The following is a 19,556-nucleotide window of genomic DNA, read 5'->3' as shown; positions in this document are numbered from 1 at the left end:
AAAAAGAAAAAAGAAAAGAAAAGAAAACTTATGGAATATCCGTAGGAAGATGACCCTGTAACATTAAATCTCAAAAAGTTCCACCAAAAAAATAGAAGCCCTAAAGGAAAGAGATAGCCACCATTAAAGACAGAATTCAGACGACTGTAGGGGTTTATGTTTCTACCATGATAGAGGAAACAGTACAGGACTTATCACCTACCATTACGAATTAGAAAAATGGGAAAATACAAATAAAGTGTTTTTAGACATTGTACAACAGGCTTTAATCACCAACAGTAGAGAAAAAGTTAGGTGAGCTTTATAATCAATGATTTCTGCTTGGAAGAACTCGCTGGGCCCTGTTGTGAGGAGGTAGCTCCCAAGCAGAGTTCAGTCATACTTTCATAGCTCAAGGCAAATAAGAACAGGGACCTATATGTCAAACAATTCCCAGAAATCACAAAGGGGTGTGAAAGCTCAAGTTCCCAAAAGTCAGAGTGCAGATTCCTCACCGACCACCTAGAACATTCAATAGAGATACCAAGAGAGCTAAACTAGGCCTAATGCAAAGACTGTCCCAAACTAACCCTACCACAGCTTCCAAGAAAGCCCTAATTGGATAACACTGAACTGTAAGTAACTTAACTGCTTGGCAGAATAAAGTTTTATAATAACAAATAACAACTTGAAGGAAAAATTAAAAATACAACGTTTAGCAACATGAAATTTATAATGTACAGCATTTCAATAAAATATTGTTATACATGTGAGAAGGAAAGAAAATTAAATCCATAGTGAAAACATAAATCAGTCAGGGGCACCAGGGTGGCTCAGTCGGTTAAGCATCTGACTTTGGCTTTGATCATGATCTCACGGTTCGTGGCTTCGAGCCCGGCGTCTGGCTCTGTGCTGACAGCTTGGACCCTGGAGCCTGCTTTGGATTCTGTGTCTCCCTCTCTCTCTGCCACTCCCCCACTCCTGCTCCGTCTCTCTATCTCTCTCTCTCTCTCTCTCTCTCTCAAAAGTAAATAAACATTTTTTTAAGAAGATAAATCAACACACAAAAAAACCATAAATGATAAAGATGAAAAAATTAGCGTAAACTGACTATAAAATAGGTATCAAAAAGTATACTCAAGAATTTGAAGAGTAACATGAACATAATGAGACAAAGCATGAAATACATAACAAAAATATAAAACTTCTAGACAAATACAATATCTGCAAAGATAAATTCCCTAGATGAAATTAACAATGGGTTAGGTATAAAACATTTAATTTCTGTAAAGGAAAAGAGTGTTTAAGACAAATGTTAAAAACTCATTTAAAATTTTAGGTAGAAATAAAATTTTATGTACCATAAAAATTATAGGAGGGAAATAGCATATTATTTGAAGATACACTGCAATAAAAGTGTGTCAGTCAGAGGATAGAGAAAACACACAGTACTTTGAACAGGGTAAATATAATAGAAAACATATTAAAATCTGTTTGTTTTTGGAAAATAAAAACATGAAATATAAACCAGAGAACAATAAAACTGATTATCTATATGCAGAGTGGAAAGAATCAGATGGAAGGGATTTGGGATAGAGTGACACTGTTCTGAGTATACCTTTTTAAAATAGTTTCTATTTGGAAGTATTCTACATAATCAAAAATTTAAATCAAATTAACATTTAACAAGAATGGGAGGAAACACCTAAAACTAAATGCAACCCCCCCCAACAAAATTAACCCAACAGTATTTCAAATAAAGGACATAAATACACTAAGGAAGGAAAATATATTAATACGAGTAATTTTTGAACACAATACTTTGACTATATACTGTCAATCTAGGGAAAGCAAAGAACTAACAGATTTTGAATTCTTAGTACATTTGTTATTCTGTGTATAGATAATTGAACAAATGAGTTAATGTTGTTGTGAGCCAGGGTTTTCCCTGTGAAAGAACAGAGATACAAATATAGAAAAACCCTGTAGGTTTGGTTTGCAATTGAAGGCATCAGTATGCACTCTTAATTTCATGTATATATGCATATCATAGCTCTGTTGAAAGGGTCTGGAGGCAATAATACACCAATAATGAGCATATCTACTGCCACAAAAAAAAAAAAATCACCAAAGGTGAGTCAAGAAAAGTACAAAATGAGTCTAGAACATCTTATTGTGTAAGGGGGATAGTATTCAAAAAAAAAAAAAAAAAGGATAAAAACAAATGTCAAGAAGACACAGAAGCTAAGCTATAGGGTCTCCTGTTGGCCAAATTTGCAACAATTTGAAAATCAAAATAAATAACGTAGTAATGGAGTATAACCCAATGATTAGAATAGAATCTGTAAGTCCGTACTGATGAAAGATGCGAAATAGATAGATGATAGATTGATAAATAGATGATAGATGGAGAGAGAGAGAGAGAGAGATAAGATGATAGAAAAAGAAGGAGGGAAGGAAGGAAGGAAGGAAGGAAGGAAGGAAGGAAGGAAGGAAGGAATAAAAAGTAGAGACAGGCAGACAGGAAGAAAGTTATCTCCATTACAGTAAGATGACACCACAAATACAGATAGTGATGGAGTTGGAAATTTGTTACTTTGTAGCCCTCATAGTGTACTTGCATAGTGGCTTCAGAGTGTACTTTAGCTCATACCTTTATGGAAAACAAATATTAACTGAAGTTATATTTGTTTATGTGCAGTTCCTTTGCCTTTGGTCTTACAGAATCCACTCATTCCCAAATTTACTTAGGCCAGAACCTTTTCTCCCTATCCCTGCAGTGAGGTTGTTTTGTTAATGTCATATAGTCAGATTCCTGTGTGACAGTATGTCTTACATTCTGAGATTTCCCAATCTTCTAAATTGCTTTTTTATTTGCACACAATAAAATTCATTCTGGTGCTATAAAAAGTCTTATGGGTTTTGACAAAGGCAAAATGTTGTATATCCATCACTCCGGTATCGTATGTAAACTTATCTCCACAAATCCCTGCTTCTTGACCTAAACCAGCCTGCCTGCAAACATCATCAGTGGCCATGCCCTTAAAAAAAATAGTTATCCTTTAAAAAATTCCTAGGGGACACAATCCCCCCTCCTTTCAATTTGCCACACTCCCCAGCCCAAATCTCCTTGGCTTCTTTTTTTTTTTTTTTTTTTTTTTTTTTTTTCCTATTCCCTCAACCCCCACTCCCAGCTGCCTGTATTTCTTTAAGGAAGGTTTTTTTTTTTCCCCCTCTCCTAATCCCACACTGTAGGACTGTATGAACAGGCCAGATGAGCAGTCGAATTTTCCAAGGAATAACTTCCCCAAGATGTCCAGTGATTGGCAATGATCCAATGATGAGAGCCCCAGCACTGGCAATGGTAGTTCAGAGGCACATCAGAGAAATCTAGCTGTTCCAGAGCCTGAAGGACAACAAGAAGGAATATCTTCTGTCACCCAGCAGGAAAAACAAGACAAAACAAGACAAAACAAAACACAAAAACACCAAACTGTCTAGGAATACCACTGCTAAATTACCCACCAGTCGTGTGAAAAGACTTCAGAAGGAGCTAACTGAAGTCATCCATGTTTCTCCTCCCAACTGCCATGCTGGTCCTAAAGCAGACAACATTTATGAATGGAAGTTAACTATACTTGGTCCACCAGCCTCTGTGTGTGAAGGTGGTGTGGTTTTTCTGGATATCACATTTTCATCGGATTATCCATGTAAGCCACCAAAAGTTACTTTCCACACCAGAATCTATCACTACAACATCAACAGTTAAGGACTCATCTGCCTCTACATCCTTAAAGACAACTGGAGTCCCACTTGGACAATTTCAAAGATTTTGCTGCTGACTTGTTCCCTTTGACAGTCTGTAACTCTGCAGATACTCCAGTTGGAAGCATAGCTTCTCTGTATTTGAGGAACAGAACAGAACGCGACAAGAGTTGGGCAACACAATTCACATACTTTCTATACAATGAGAAGGAACAGAGACACCTTCTCACTGTGCTGCAAATCTTGGGGTTTTTTTAAGATTTTATTTTTGACTAATCTCTGCATGCAACGTGGGGCTCGAACCTACAACCGTGAGACCAAGAGTCATATGCTCTACCGACTGAGCCAGCCAGGCGCTCCTGTGCTGCAAATTTTTATGGCCTTTACATTATGGATTTCTGTGTTGTTGGGGACAAAAATTTTTTTCTTCTACCATTCTATCTTTTTGGCTGGTCTAATAATCAAATTAACATAAAAGAGATTAATGGGAGAAAAACAAATTTAATTACATACAAATGGAGATCCCAGAAAAATTTGAGACTGGGAACAAGTCAGGCGGTTGAGGCTTATATGCCATCTTGGGTAAAGGGATGAGATAGAGGCTGGGGGCTTGAAAGGGTAGGAGGATGATTCACAGAATAAGAAGAGCAGATATGTAATAATTAGATGTCTGTCCTGCCAGACTGATAGGTCATTTAGATATGTTATCCGTTGGTAATAGATCTTTCTCTGGGCCAGACCCCTTATATAAATATTTTTGGGGGTAGTTTAAGGGAGAAGGAAAAAGTTTTCTTGAGTTTTTGGGTCTTGATTGCCTTTAGCTCAAAATAATCCACATGCCAAAGTGAGGAGACTTTTTGGGGGAGACTTGTTCTGAACCCCTTCAGCGTATATAATTCTATTCTCTGCTTTTATCCTTTGAAGATTAAAAGACTTCCCCAAAGGGTAAATGCTATCAAGAGTCAAATTTTGTAGGGATGCCTGGGTGGCTTAGTTAGGCATTCGATTCTTGATCTCACCTCAGGTCTTGATCTCAAAGTCATGAGCTCAAGCCCTGCAGTGGGCTCCCCACTGGGCATGAAGCCTACTTAAAAAAAAAAAAAAAAAAAGTAGAACTTTGTAGCTGTGGCTGTGTTTGAAATGTCTACTTGCAAGTCTTCCTTCTTTTGGATATTAAAATGAAGATGTGCACTCAGTCAGTTAAGTGACCAACTCTTGATTTCATCTCAACTTCTTGAGATCAAACCCTGGGTCAGGCTCTGCACTGACAGTATGGGGTCCACTCAGGATTCTCTCTCTCCTCTCTGCTGCCCTCCCCTTGAATGTGCTCTCTTTCTCCTCTCCCTCTCTCTCTCCCTCAAAATAAATGAATAAACATTTTTTTTAAATAATAAAATAAATGATAAAATGTATATTATGGGGTACTAAGAATACTGGTCCTGAAATTTACCAAATATTATAGCGCATTTTATGTTTTATATTTTATATTATATGCTATATATGTAAGTGTGTATATAATAGTGCATTTTAACTTAATTCATTATCTGTATAAAGTTATAAAAGTAGCCATAGGGGACTGGGAATGAGGTTATTTATAGCAAACCCATATCTCTTTCTGAGTATGTGGTTCATGCTGTTGTGAAAAATGTTTTACCTTTTACTTTTATCAACTTGTAATAAGAGAATGTTCTCTTACCTTTTGTAGCTCAGGGACTACCTGATGTAGCATCTCAAATAAATACGCTACTAAAGGCCCCCCAAAAAAATCCCAAGGGATTTTGCAACAGCTTTATAAAATACAGGATCTGAAAGACTATATTGTAATTGCTTCTTGCATATTTCTAACCTTATGAGAGCTTACCTGTATTACCATGAACACCCACGCCCAGCACACATCTAGCATATTAGAAACCCAGGGACCATTTCTGAATAAAGATAGCAACCCCAGTTTATCAGAATTGAAATAATCCATACATAGTTTTCATTCTAAAATTTTCCTGAAATTCAAGTTTTTTAATTGGAAAATGTGGAAAGGTAACCAAAGCCTTGAGATTCAATATCGGCTCTATAGGTATATTTATGATTTAACACATTCATTACTAACTAGCTGTATATAGTCCTACTAACTCAGCAGGAATTCTGCATACACATAATGAATATCTCATCATGCATTTGCCTATACATTGAAAATGTGAACTTTTTTTTAATGGCCTAGATTTCCTCTTTTAAAATGTTAGAAGAAATTCTCAATAAGGAAATTATACGTTTAAAATTTTTTTTAATGTTTATTTATTTTTGAGTGTGAGCTGGGGAGGGGTAGAGAGAGAGAGAGGGAGACACAGAATCCGAAGCAGGCTTCAGGCTCTGAGCCGTCAGCGCAGAGTCCAACATGGGGCTCGAACTCACGAACTGCAAGAGCATGACCTGAGCCAAAGTTGGACGCTTAACCGACTGAACCACCTAGGCGTTCCGGGAAATTATACATTTTTATATTCAAAACAGAAAATGTTCACAAATTTATTTTCTACAATTTGGCACATGTTGTATCTATAGGCAAACAAGGTCAAGCTTATAATTTTCATAAACGTAATTTTGCAAATTTCATAAAAGCTAAAACTCCTTTTACTTAATGTAATGAACAGGTGATGGTGACATGCATAATGCAATTTTCACAAATGAAGGTAAATGTAAGTTCATATTTCTGTATTCGAGAAAAATATGAACTAACTCAATAAAGATGAGCAGTATTAACCTTAAGGAGTTAATCATCAGAGTGAATGAGGGAAAATAGTATAATTAGCAATATATGAAGGTAGTCATTAAGGTGAACCAAGGCACATAATATAGTTTGCAATATAATGTAAACAAAGCCAAAGTTCCCATAGCAACACAAACTTTTCTTCAATGTACACATACTCTATTTTGGATTACCAGTTAGAGTTCTAAATTTATAGTTTCTTATGCACATGTATAATAAGGGTATATCAACATTATTCTAAGCACAATAAGTTTTATATATTCAGATTCAAATATGTGTAAATTTGCAAGCCTCACACTTAATTTTCTATATAGTTGACATCTCGTAAAATTATTCTGGCATTTCAAGTTGATGCTATGAAATTACACTTCTATCATGCATTGCAATGTTTGTAAGTATCTTTATTGCTTAAGCTTGTTTTAGGATATATATATATATATATATATATATATATATGCAGTGTGTGAAATTCAATTTTTTTAAATTTTTTTTTTTAATTTTTTTTCAACGTTTTTTATTTATTTTTGGGACAGAGAGAGACAGAGCATGATCGGGGGAGGGGCAGAGAGAGAGGGAGACACAGAATCGGAAACAGGCTCCAGGCTCCGAGCCATCAGCCCAGAGCCCGACGCGGGGCTCGAACTCACGGACCGCGAGATCGTGACCTGGCTGAAGTCGGACGCTTAACCGACTGCGCCACCCAGGCGCCCCTAATTTTTTAAAATTTTGATGATTACATCTAGAGACAATAAAAGATTATGTAAATATTAGGATATCTACTAGCCAGCCCTAAATTATTTCACTTAACAATAAAATAGTAACTACCATAAAATGATATTCTTTGCTCATCATGGATAATTGTACTGAGTAATTCTTTCTGCAGGGAAATTTTTTTTCTTCTGCAATTCTAGCTCAGGTAATCCCCTCTGTTAGAGTTGTATCTTTATTTTTCTTCTTTATAAAACAGAGCTGCTCAAACATTTATATCTACAAAGTGCTTTTCAATCATTTGTATACTAAGCCTCATAAGACTTTTGTGAATGTGTCAGAGGGGGATAGCTACAATTTATATTTTACATAGGGAGAAACAGGCAAACCTAAGGTCATATAACAGTAAGAAGTGGACGAAACAGTTACTCAGCCTACCAACTCTAAGTTTTATATTATTTATGCAGGCAGAAAAATAAGGGGAAATCTTATGTTTTATTTCATATTCATATATTTTATTCACCTAAATACAAGCCCTTACTCATTTTTATTAAGAACTGATAATTAAATGTCTAACATGTTCTGGAGAATTCTAGTGACTAGTTCAAAGAGAAGTTCAACTCCTTGAGGTTTACATTACTGACAGATTTTATTCAAAGTAAAATGGAAAGAGTTTAAAAGAGGCTTGGTTTTACTAATCTATCTTTCCTCAGTTCCAAGGCCCTCAAACAAATTTATGTGTTTTGAATTATATTATGATAGGGACAGAAGGATCAATCTTTAACTGAAGATTAATGTGAAGTCTCAAAATTAACCATTTGCACTTCAAACTCTCAGTGGTGCATAATGAGCATCTGACCTATGGGAGATAATATTTTTTTCTTATAATTTGAGTAGGTAGAATGAAAATATAAAAATATCACCATGCTTTCCAGAAAACATATATTTGCACTCTTCTGCTATTAGTTAAAACGTGTTTGTTTGGTCAATACATGTGTAAGAACTCCAAGAAGCTGAAAACCAGGGCAAGGGTTAAAAGTTCTCTTCAGTTAAAAATGAGGCAAAATAAATAATAGTAAGAAGAATCATAGCATTAATATTTTAACATTTTCTATCACCCAGACGTGTTCTCATTGTGGTACAATATAAATGGTATCCTTCACTTGTCAAGATATAATTTTTAAAACAAAGATGTCCAGTTTCAGGGAGAAAAAGTCATCCCTTTTGAAGATCATGATAAATATTCAAGTTTTCCTTCATGAAGGTAATATTTTTTATCTAAGTCAACATACTTTACCATTTTTAAACTTTTCTCATCATATTTTTGACAGCAGGTTTTCCAATTTTGACAGCTCTTTAAAAGTAATTTTAACAGCCGAGTGATTTCTCTTCTAAGCAAAGTCAGATTATGTGAAATGTCAATGTAAAAACTATACACTCTGACACATAATCATTTTTAGTTGAATTTACTTATTAATTTTGCTTGCTATTACTAATAAAACATAAGTGCTTAGCTAATTGTATTGCTTTTTGAAATGTTTTAAAGGTATTAAAACTGTATCCTTTTCACCACAAAATGTCTCACTTTATCACAATTCGTTTCCCTTCCGAAAATGGAGAGAAGGGGGAAGTAATAGCAGGACTAGGTAGATAAAAGGCAATTGAGAGACTGAGTGAAGTGGCTACTGTAAAGTGGAAATACAAGCTTGCACTGGTTAAACCAGCATGGAGGTATATCTGAATCCCCTAGGGACCTCTTACAAAATATACGCACATCCCTTCTCCCCTTCCGAACGCCGCCCTATATTCTCAACTGCCATTGCTGAGATTCTGACATCCTCCCAGGGCAGAAGGATAGAGAGTATCTTTTCACCTACCCACCTGACTGAAAATCTCTGGAAACAATTTAAATAAAAACTGACACTTTTGTTGACTGAATTAATCCACTTAATTTCCTCCATCCTTTATTTCATAATCAAAGTGTTGCAGGAGGTGAAGTAATTATCTGGTAAATATAAATAAATGGGTTGTCAGTTCACAAATTATCTTCTCTTTTTAGTATTTGCTCTAATCTCCTGTTCCCTGATCACTTTACTTTGGCAGTTGAAAGCTTTTTTTTTTTTTTTCTCCATAGAATGACTTTGTCAGAACTTTAAAGAAAAAAATGTTTTACAGAAAAGGATTTCATTTTAGTTAATGATACCCCACCATGTGTTAAGTGCCATCTGACCACCGTTCTAAGTGGAATTAAGATGTCATCTAAGGTGTATCAAAAGAAATTCCAATAAAGCTAGCAAAAATTAGAAAAGTCGAATTAATTTTATTGGACAAACCCATTGAGCAATATACATTGTCTAGACGATTAAGTTGGATTTTAAACTATCCTATATTCTCCATCATTGTAGAATTTGTTCCACTTCACTTGGAATAAGTAGACCTGCCTGAAAGGAATTAGGAGAATTAATTATATTTTGTAGTATAAACAAGTAAACAAACAACAGCCAAAGTCATAAATAGGATTCAACAGCTCAATAGCATCACTGAATAGAAAGTGGAAAACGAGGGGAAAATAACAAAAATACTGAGAAAAACTTATTTCCTACCAGCCTATCAATCAAGTGTGAGAACAGAGTATAGTCTTTCCAGGTCATGTCTCAAATAACTTACCTTCTAGTTGGTCTTTCTCAGGAAGCTATTAAAGGAAGTGCTTTTCACCAACTCCAGGACAGTGCCTCAAGGAAGTGGCCTCTAGCAATCCACAACCAGGGAATCAAACTCAGGAAAGAGGCAAAGGTCACGTTTTGAAGAGTTGCCAAATTGTTTTACAAAGTGACTGTACCATTTTACCATTCCCCCAGCAACGTGTCAGAGTCCCGATTTCTCCTCACGTTCATCCACACTGGTTATTGTCCACCTTTTGTATTTGAGCCACCTTCATAGGTGTGAAGTGGTATCTCATAGTGGCTTTGATTTGCATTTCCCTAGTGACTAATGTTGTTGGGCTTCTTTCCAGAGGATTATTGGCCTTTCGAATACTCCTTTAGAGAAGCATCTATTCAAATCTTTTGTCTATCTTTAAATTGAGTTACTTTTTATTGTTGAATCGTAAGAGCTTTTTATATATTGCAGACACACGTCCTTTATTATATATATGTGATTTACAGATATTTTCAATCAGTGGGTCAGAATATTCTTTCAATAAAATTTATTATATTTTTAGGATAGAGATATGGGAAGTGATTGTTGGGGGTGGGGAGGAATTTTGATTCACTTGGCAATTATCTTGCACTTGAGACTAGAACAAGAGCCAATCCAGTACTTGTATTTGAGTAATATGCTTGTTTTTGTATCGTGCAAATAATATGAAGTTGGTGAAATATGAAGTTTGAGGGCTCCTCAGTTTCTCCACACTCTCTACTCGGTGTCTTCCACTTTCTGCCCCATAGTCTACATATGCAAATAGGAAGCTGACATAAAAGCAATTGGACATTACTTAAAATGCTATTATGATGACAAAACAAAAACTTGACTGCTAACACTGAAGAGTTAAAAGAAACAAACTCCAAATCAGCCTTCTGCAAATTGACTTTTGGGAAAAAGATCTTCTTCAAAATGTCCTAGAGGAACACAACTTTGTCATGAAAGATATTCTCAAGTTTTTAAAAGAAAACAAGAATCCAAAAAGATAAAGATTTTTGTAAAGGAAACTACCCAAAACCTAGGTCGGTGTGATATGCTTTTTCTGTGTTAACAGAGTGCATTTATCAGGTGATGGTTCTTGAAGACCAAAATAGGCAGTAGAAAGCAATGATATGTTGGGGCTTCTGAGTGACTCAGTTAGTTAAGCGTCCCGTTCTTGTTTTGGCTCAGGTCACGATCTCAGGGTTCAGTTTGTGAGGTCGAGCCCTGTGAGTTAGAGCCCCATGAGTTCAAGCCCCATGAGTTCCAGCCCTGTGAGTTTGAGCCCTGCATCACACTGACAGTGTGGAGCCTGCTTAGGATTCTCTTTCTCTCCCTCTGCTCTTTCCCTGCTTTCATTCTCTCTTTCTCAAAATAAATAAATAAACTTTAAAAAAATTAAAAAAAAACATTTTAAAAAACGAAGCAATGATATGTATATCTGTGCCTATATTCGTTATTAATGTCACTACATAGAATAGCTTTCAATACCATGTATTAAATACTTATAATGCACAGACACAAAATGCAAACATGAACAAAACAGACACAGCACCTGTTTCATACTCTCAGGAGTCTCAGTGGAACTGATTATGTCCTATCTCTAGAGGGCAGAAGTACCTAGAATACTAGACCATTGTTAAATGTTTGTTCATATTTTAGGCATTGAGTTTTGCGAGATATATCCATAACAAAATAAGACAAGCACCCTGCCTTTAATTCGTTTGAAGTCTATTTATTATAAGAGACTGAAAAATAAACATTTTCACCAATGTGTGGTGTCATGATAGAGGAAAGTAAGTATGGCCCTTAACCCCATTTACAGAGATGGAAGTGATTAAGGAAGATTTTATCAAGAAAGTGACATCTAAGCTGAGACTTCAAGGACAGAAATTGAAAAGTTGAAGAAGGAGTAAAAACATACTGGGCCAAAGGAAAAGTCGATACAAAGAACCAGAAGGGAAGGAGATAATCACACATTCCTTCTGATTGTAATTTTTAAAAAAATTTTTTTTAACATTTATTTATTTTTGAGACAGAGAGAGACAGAGCATGAATGGGGGAGGGTCAGAGAGAGGGAGACACAGAATGTGAAACAGGCTCCAGGCTCTGAGCTGTCAGCACAGAGCCCGACGCGGGGCTCGAACTCACGGACCATGAGATCATGACCTGAGCCAAAGTCGGACGCTTAACCGACCAAGCCACCCAGGCGCCCCCTGATTGTAATTTTTAAAATTCCAGAATAGGTAACTTTAAGTTATTCTCATTCATCCAAATGAATTTTATAAATAGCCACTAACTAGCATTCTTTTTCAAGTGGGACATCTAGGAGATAGAAGATTAAACTGTCGTATGCCTGATAGCAGAGCCTTTGAAATTAACAAGTGCAATGACAGAGTTGGCAGGTCAGATCAGAAGACTCAGAGAATAAACATACAGTATTAATTGTTTCCTCAATTCGTCAGACATCATACAATTTATAAATAATTACAAAAAATTAAAATTTAAGAAAATATTTTCTTTACACAGCCTTCCCTCAATCATTCATTCATTCATTAAACAGATACTACTCATCAACCTTATCTCAGGGCATGTTTTAAGCATTGGAGATTTATCATGGACAAAATAAGATGAAGAAGACAAAATCCCTGACATGATGGAAATTGCATTCTAGTGGGAAAGATGGACAATAAACAAGTTACATAAGTAAAATATATAGTATGTTAGCTAAATGGTAAGGAGAAAAACAAAGCAGGGAGAAATGGGAATCATGGGAGAAGGATCAAATTTTTGGTAATATAGTCTGGGAAGGACTCATTGAAATCTGTGTTAAGGAGGTGGGGCATAGATGTGCCATATAACACATTTTTTGTATGTGTGTACGGTGGGGGCAGGGAAAGCTTTCCCAGCAAAGGGAACAGGAAATGCAAAGGTCCTGTGACAGGAGCAATTTTGATACCTTTGAGGAACAGCTAGTAGGCTAGAGAGGTCAGAGTGCTTGAGGAAGAGAGGAAGTGATTATGAAGTCAGAAGGATAAGGAAGAGCACAGGTCATGCAAGGCCTTAAAATCTTTGCAAGGATTTTGGCTTTTAGCCTGACTAAAATAGTAAAACAGGAGGAAGTTGAACAGAAAAATGAGATTGCCTGAGTTAGAGTTGAACATTTCCTGGCTACTGGTTGAGTGCAATCAATGAGAGACAAGGGCAGAAGCAGAGGCAGAAGAGAGTTGTAATAATCTAGGTGAGATATGATGAATGGATTGGACCCAAGTTGTGCCAGTGAGGGTGGCAAGGAATGGATGACTTTGGATACATTCTGAGAATAGCACCTACATAAATTACTGACAGATTGAATGTCGTATGTGAAAGAGAGGTAACAGCCAAAGGCTAGGCTAAGGAATTTTATTTCGTGTAATTAGTAGAATGGAGTTGCCTTTCCCTGAACAGGAAAAGGGTGGGTGAGGAGTAGGTTATGGGAAAAGACCATGTTTGGACATGTTAAACTTAAGATGTATATTTGCAATCCAAGTGGACATACCTTATGGGTAGCTGTAAATGATGTAATTCACAAAAGAAATCTGAATCACTTGTATCTATATGCGATTTGGTTTTTTAATTTTTTTTTAATTTTTTAATGTTTATTTATTTTTGAGAGAGAGAAAGACAGCATGAGAGGGGGTGGGGCAGAGAGAGAGGGAGGCACAGAAACAGAAGCAGGTTCCAGGCTCTGAGCTGTCAGCACAGAGCCTGACGTAGGGCTCCAACCCACAACTGTGCGATCATGACCTGAGCTGAAGTCTGACACTTAACCAACTGAGCCACCCAGGCGCCCCTATGCCAATTTATATATAATATGTTTATAGGTCTATATACAATGTATTTATATATTTTACATACAAATATGTTTTATATGATATATTTGTACGTTTTTGTATTGTTATATCAAACATAGATCTGTATATTAAACCAGCATATCAATGGCAATTAAAGCCTTGAGATGGATGAGTTCAACGAAGTAATTACTAAAGATCAAAAAAAGAATTGATGTGAGTTCTGAGCCCAGAGGCACCGCGATGTTTACAAGTCAGGGAACCTGGGAGGAAATAACAACAAATCTGAGATGGAACTGTTACTGGGCTGCTGGAGTCTTGTCCCAGATGCTAAAGATTTGGAGACCCGAGACAAGAACAAGGAGTTAGGGGTTACTGAGTATCTTACGTGTAAGTACAGTACACTTTCCAGACTGAAACCAGGCTCCTGCCAGAACAACAGAGGGAATGGAGGAGAGAAGCCCTAGCTGCATCTCTTTGCGCCCGCTTTCTGCATATGTAAATTTGGCTATGATTGACATTTTTGATTGACAGCTGGTGGTTACCTAACAGTTTGGCTTCAGCGCATGTGCCTACCCATGATGCATTGTGCTATAACTGTATTTCTGCGTGTGTTGTATATTTATGAGTTTCGAATGAGCTTTGGCTGTGGCCTTAAGGGCAAGCTGCACCTTTTAGATGCATGCTCAGCTCTTAGAAGTCGCCTTGCGGCTTTTGAGCCAGCTGGGTGCCTAGGCCTCTCCTGGGTGTGTTGGCCCAGTCACCTCTTAGAGGTGGCTCTGAAGGTGTGGCTGTTAACGCGGGAGGGTGTGGTCAGCATCTGCTTTAGGCCTCTTCACTCTGGTCAAACCGCCTAACAGAACATCCAGAAGTGGGAAAACAAAACAAACATAAAGCAAAACAACATAGTAAGTCTGGAAGCCAAATAAAGCCCAATGTGGTAAGAAGGAGATGGTGATCGATTTTGTCAAATGTTAATGAGAGTTTAAGTTAGATGAAGCCTGGGAATTGGCCATTTGATTTAGCCACATGGAATTCCCGGGGACTTGACCAAAGCCGTTTCAGGGAAGTTCTGACACCAACAGTCTGTTTAGGTTTAAAGAAAGGATAGGAGAGAGAGGTTGGAAACTGCATATGGAAACTCTTTTTCAAGGAATTTTGTTTTAAAAGGAGTGAGAGAAGAGGAAAGATCGTAAAGAGGATGAGACAGAAAGTGAAACGGAGGCAAGAGTGAGTTTATTTAGAAGCGCGAGAAATAACATGTGTGTGTACTGGTGTGAACCATCGGGTATGGAGGGAAGTATGTGCGGGTCCAAGGAAGCGCAGAGAGAGTCGCTAGATTCACGTTATAGGGTAGGGAACAGAAGGATGCGATCTGGTACCCAAGTAGAGTGGGCTAGCCTTTTTCTAGGTGTATGGTAATAAAAAGTTCAAGTATATTTGCACAAATACAGTCAAATGTAGTTAGGTCAGTAGATGTAGAAGTAGGAGCTCATGGAAATGAGCTGTTTGCTCCGTTCTTAGTGGGGTAAAAATTATGGACAGCAGTTTAGGATGACGTTGAGGAAAGACATGCTGGAGATCTGAGGAGAAAAGATGTAAAACCATCATCTGCATCGTATGAATGAAGTAGGCAAATGTAGTACGAGTGCTACACAGAATTAAAGACCTGCTTGAGGAAAGCAATCCCAGGGGCGCTCGGGTGGCGCAATTGGTTAAGCACCTGACTTTGGCTCAGGTCATGATCTCCCAGTCGGTGAGTTCAAGCCCTGGGTTATGATCTGCCAGTCCAAAAGTTCAAGTCTCACGTCAGGCCCTGTGCTGCCAGCTTGGAACCTGGAACCTGCTTTGAATTCTGTCCCTCCCTTCCACTCTCTCTGCCCCCTCCTCCACTTGCACTGTGTCTCTCTCAGAAAAATAAATAAGCATTAAGAAAAAAAAAATTAAAAAGAAAAGTGATCCCAAACTTAGGGTGAGATCAGTCAGCATTGTTTCATGTTTTGTTTTTTTTGTTTGTTTGTTTTTTTTTCTCCAGCCACATTCAGTTAAGTGGGCGAAGCTTGCATAACTGAAGCGTTTGACTTAACAAAGGTGGTGCTTTATCCTAGTGAGCTGTAATGAAGCAAGGGTAGAGCGAGGGAGTGGATGGTATTTGCTGGTTACTGATTATCACTGATAGAAGCAGCATTAGTAGAAAGTTATTCCAGTTTAAAGCCAAGATATATTTTAAGCATTTTCATATTTCATTAGTTGCTAAGTTTTATGGTCTTCCTGGACAGCACAGAAAAGTCACAAAGTTTTACATGAACCTTTTCATTTTGTGGTTCTCAAAAAGATGACTCCATTCTCTGCTGGTCTTTATGCTGTATCATTTGAAAACCAGAGTGCTCCATTGTCAGTATAAGCATTAGGATGTGGGCTTCTCTAGAACAGCAAAAAAGTTAAAAAAAAAAAAACACTCTTAAAATCAAACAAGTAATATTAAATTATCCCTGAGTGCACATTATTTAGTTCCTCGTTAACTTAATTGTTTTCCAGTAAAAAGTGAAATGTGCAATATGCAAATTAAATAATATTACATGTCAGAGTTTGAAAGAAATATTCATTTAACATTGGAAGAGTTTTGTTTTTTTTTTTTCCCAGGAAATCTCGTTCATTTATTTTGTGAGAATTTTTGTTTGTCGCTATTTGTTCAAAACATAATACAATTGTGAGATCCAGTGCCTGCTGGCAAAGTTGGAATAGCTGTCAGCAGGAAATGGCAAACTAATAATAAGTGCTGGTAAAATATTTATATTATAGTTTACTGGGAAGCTGAATGTAGTTTTGTATTTCATTAGTGCTTGAGGCAGTACATAGTAACATAGTTGTGCTCCAAAAAATGGATAGAATTCTAAATACTGTAGTGGCTTATCTTTCAACTATCTGTTGAGGAAAAAAAGAATTAATAATAATAAAGCCTTTTACAAGCTGAAATTTAAGAAATTTTAAACGAGGTCCATAGGGCAGTAATTAGTAGCATCTCACATTCAGTGTTATTGGACACTAGGCTGTGGATCAACCTCTTCTGTATGAGGCCTCGTAATTTAGCTCTGGTTCATAATTTTCAATAACAGAGCTATTCAAGAGGGAGGGGTGGTCCTAAACCACCAGAGGACTCAGAAGTATGGTGATGTTCAAGTACAACACTGTGTTTATGTACTCCCCAAAGTGTATCAAAGCTCAGATCCAGAGAAATAAAAGAAAAGTCAAACAAAACAAGCATTAGACTGCGTAAAATAAGGTATGGACAAGGCAAACAGGTGAGGCATTGTTTAGGTGGCTAAGGTAGATCAATATCTATTCTTGCAAGCCAGGAATCCTGCCTGCTTTCCTCTGGCGCTCTGCAGATCATCTTACGGCTTGCAGACAGACTGTCGCCTAAATCCAACTGACAGACAACCTATTTCACCCCTGTAAAAATCATACCCATCTTCTTTCTTTGTGGTTCACCGAGGAGAGAAAAAAACATAACTGCCAACATAAAATAGTACCAGATTGGTTTTACCACATGTTAACATCCCTTTTTGTTCATTGTAAAAGACTGGTACCTAATTTCTCTTTCATATACAATTTTAATCTATTCAATAAAATTTAAATATATTGTGGGCATAACAATGTGTGTGTGTGTGTGTGTGTGTGTGTGTGTGGAGAGATGACTAAATGTATCTAAATAGTAAACATATGTAAAGTGTCTTGTACATAATAATCACTCAATAAATATTGGTTAATATCAATATTCCTATCATAATAATTCTAAAAACCTAACAGAAGGATGTAGAGATTCAATTAGAAAATGAAGAAATGTCTGTTTATATTTGCCTTGAATTCATAAAATAAAGAGACAATATTTCAGTAATTTTGAAAACGTAGTTAAAAAGTTCATGATAACTGAACTTTGAATAAAGAACAGAAAATCAGATTGTTTATGTTTTGTAACAGTACTATCAATTTTCCTTGTTCTGATGACCTACATATTCATTCATAACTATTAGCAATATTTTAGTTTTCCCATATAATGTTTTCATTTCAATGCGAAAATAAAAACCAGAAATATTTTCTCAAAAACAGTCATTATACTCTAGTTATACAAAAGATAACCAAAATATAAAACCTGTCCTCTAGTTCATAAGGCTTGACAAAATTATCCAAATTTCTTTGCAAATTAAGCATTATATAAAATTTTTACTTTGCATACATAATTTTTATTGACTTTTTTTTCATTTCATAAGTTTAAAAGTTAGGAGGATGCCTTTTACTATAGTGAAAGCAATGGTAATTGCTATAACAACAAACATTCTAGGCAAAGGAGAAATTACAACAAAGGCTACTTAACAAAATATAAATTGTAAAAAATGTAAACAATTCTTCCCAGCCTGCTTTGGCAAATGGGAGACATTGTGAATGTCTTCACTTGAGATGGCATTGACTGAGGCTTCTCATTCTTCATATGTGTCCAATAATTCATGGATTTCATTTTATCCAGAGTTTCCCATCAAAGTCCATCCGCTATTTTTTTTGCCTTTTGAGTTGGCTAATAAAAGGAATGACAATTTTAATATAACATTTAAAATGCTAAAAGTATTTGAATAAATTTGTAATATTTTAAATAGTAAAAGCTGAGGTTTTGTTTTAATCTTGAAGTTTGGAAAAGCTCCTATTTTGTAGACTGCATATCATATCTCTGAGTAATAAGAATATGTCTTTTCATCACTGCTATGGTTTTCTGCTTAACTATTTATGGTGGAAGAAATGTAATTTACTTGTCAGATTGAAATGTTTGATAGAAGTCCTTATCCTATCTTTTGAACTAGCATTTCTGAAACACTACAGTGTAAACAAATGACATGTTTAATTAAACAACTACTTTACTACTACCTGAACAAGAGAGTATGATTATATTAATTCAAAATTGATCGGAATATAAACAAAATATTTTAATTTCCTGTCTTAGGAATATCAAAATAGGTCTTTTTAAGAGTTAAAATGAATACAATTTAGAACATATTAGCTTACATTAAAATTTCTTCTTGAACTTAATAATGTACATACAAAGCTAAATTTAAAAGTCAAGTAACAGCTTACTATGATGCTAAAAACTTATTTTAAATGTAAACAATTGTGATTTTCTGAGGGATTCATTTTCCTTTTGTGTGTGACTGATTTTTCACAGCCACAGGTTTGCAACTCTGAAATATATTAGCTCTATTCTAATAAGAGTGAAAGTATGGTGAGGTAAATTTAGCTGAATAATTAGGTATACTATAATGTACATGGTTATATATGTGCGTATGCATGTGTTTATGTGTATAGGTATATAAATATGTATATTTAAGTATATTATATATATATGTGTATATATATATGATGGTTGAAAGCCAAGAATTAATTTTACTGTCAAATTTCAAAATATGGAATAATAGATTTGCTGTAATCCTTCAAAAGCACTCATTGCTGAAGGTCAATCCATTTTGACTCACATGTGGGAACAAAGAAAAATTTTAAAACATCACTGGGTTCTGACCTAATCAAAGCTATAAGTTGTTTTTCAAAACATGCTTTGTTAGGATCTTAATTATCTTATTTGTGTTTGTTTAGATAGATAAACAGATGAGACATTTCTGATCCAGATGTGACAATCTCAGCGCTGTCACTTACCTTTCAAGGATCATAGAATTTTTGCTTTTAACACATTCCCTCGAGTACCTACATGTTTTCATTATAAACCAGTAGTTGAGAAAACATGTCAGATGCTAAATTCAAAATCCACCATGCAGGAAACAGGGGAAATGTAACAA

At 36.0% G+C, this 19,556-nt stretch overlaps 1 pseudogene; it reads left to right on the top strand.

Annotated features, from left to right (window-relative positions):
* The first annotated feature begins 3,291 nt into the window (after positions 1-3,291).
* Positions 3,292-4,002, top strand: LOC102961659 (annotated as a pseudogene).
* The last annotated feature ends 15,554 nt before the right edge of the window (positions 4,003-19,556 follow it).

This window comes from Panthera tigris, chromosome B3 (genome assembly GCF_018350195.1).
Source record: "Panthera tigris isolate Pti1 chromosome B3, P.tigris_Pti1_mat1.1, whole genome shotgun sequence".
NCBI classification, from domain to species: Eukaryota; Metazoa; Chordata; class Mammalia; order Carnivora; family Felidae; genus Panthera; species Panthera tigris.
Note: the sequence above shows the minus strand (reverse complement) of the source record. Positions and strands in the feature narration are given on the sequence as shown.